At 40.7% G+C, this 1,412-nt stretch overlaps 1 protein-coding gene across 2 annotated transcripts in view; it reads left to right on the top strand.

Moving 5' to 3' along the window:
* Positions 1-571: 571 nt before the first annotated feature.
* Positions 572-1,412, top strand: part of LOC108757071 (transcription factor AP-2-epsilon) — a 252,631-nt gene continuing 251,790 nt past the window's right edge. Inside the window, exon 1 of one of the 2 annotated variants that reach the window (XM_018501385.1) lies at positions 572-626. The gene's annotated coding sequence lies outside the window, so the exon portion shown is untranslated. The remainder of the gene's footprint in view (positions 627-1,412) is intronic. The other variant, XM_018501387.1, reaches the window with a different exon arrangement.

The raw sequence follows: 1,412 nt of genomic DNA, 5'->3' as shown, positions 1-1,412 counted from the left end.
AGAGAGAGAGAGAGAGAGAGAGAGAGAGAGAGAAGGAGAGAGAGAGAGAGAGAGGGAGAGACAGACAGGTATATCACGCTCGAGTGCAGGTTTCTCTCCCCCCCCCCCCCACCCCTCCCCACCACCCACGGCGGAATCGAAATTGTCGAGGGATTGACACGCGGTCATTAACGTGATTATCAGTACGATGCGCGGGGTGAACGCGCCCGCAGTCGCGATTCGGACGCCATGTTCCTTTTGTTCCCTTTTCAAACGCTACCGGATCGCGCGCGCCACGCAATCGCGCTGCCGGCGATCAAGTTTCGCCTTGAGATGAGGCGGAATCGCGAGGTCGTATGTACAACATGCGCGGCAATGCGCGACACGGCTGAGACGCAAGAGGCACAGCGTACCGCTATTAGAATCGCCGTTGCACCTCGGAGGGACGGAGTGCAGGCGCGGGTAGAAGGCGAGAGCGGAGAGAGAGAGAGAGAGAGAGAGAGAGAGAGAGAGAGAGAGAGAGAGAGCGCGCGCCCGCTGTTTCCACGTTCCACTTCGCGGGATAGCAGCTAATTCGAACATACATCAGATTCGGTATTGCTGGGAGCTGGGAGGGGCGACGCGATGGAATCAAATTATCATTCGAGGTGAGTCGTATTTATTATTCTTGCATTTACATGCGCGCGCACTCGAGTGGAATCTCGGTCGCTCGTTGGAATTTACCCTCGAATAGTGCGGCGAGGTCGCGTCTAACCTTCTCGCCGCGTGCGAATATCGAGACGCTATGAAATACACTTTTATTTATTTCTTTAATTATTTCTCAATGTCTCATCTTTTATTTTGTTTTGTGTGCGATTATTTAACGATATTAAATTAATCTCTCTCATTAGGTGATTGCGTTACTTGTCATGATTAGTCGTGATAAGGGTTAAATGAAGAAACTAAGAGGAATGAATAATTTACTGCGAATTATGCAACATTTTAAACGCTCATGCTTATGGCAAAAGCAAAGGTATATTCTTTCCACGCTACAGTTTAATTATAAAAGTTCTAAAATTCAGAATAGAATACAAATTTTTACTTAGAGAAAATTTATGAAAATATAACATATTAATTATTATCATAAATATTATATTTTCATAAATTTTCTTTAAATAAAAATTTGTATCTATTTTAAATTTCAGAACTTTTATAATAAAACTTTAGTGTTTTAATTAATTATTATATTTTGATAAATCTTTTCTAAATAAAATTTATATCTGCATTTTAGAAATTTAAAATTGAGAATAAATTGAACAATATTATAGTTTGCCGAATCTCTTCTCTAAACAAAAATTTGTATCGATTCTAAATTTTAGGAGTTTTGTAATGAAACTTTATGTAAATAACCTATAGTACCTATAATATGTGTGAAGAAATAATTCATACAAAAC

The sequence above is a fragment of the Trachymyrmex septentrionalis genome, unplaced genomic scaffold (assembly GCF_001594115.1).
Source record: "Trachymyrmex septentrionalis isolate Tsep2-gDNA-1 unplaced genomic scaffold, Tsep1.0 scaffold131, whole genome shotgun sequence".
Classification (NCBI taxonomy): domain Eukaryota; kingdom Metazoa; phylum Arthropoda; class Insecta; order Hymenoptera; family Formicidae; genus Trachymyrmex; species Trachymyrmex septentrionalis.
Note: the sequence above shows the minus strand (reverse complement) of the source record. Positions and strands in the feature narration are given on the sequence as shown.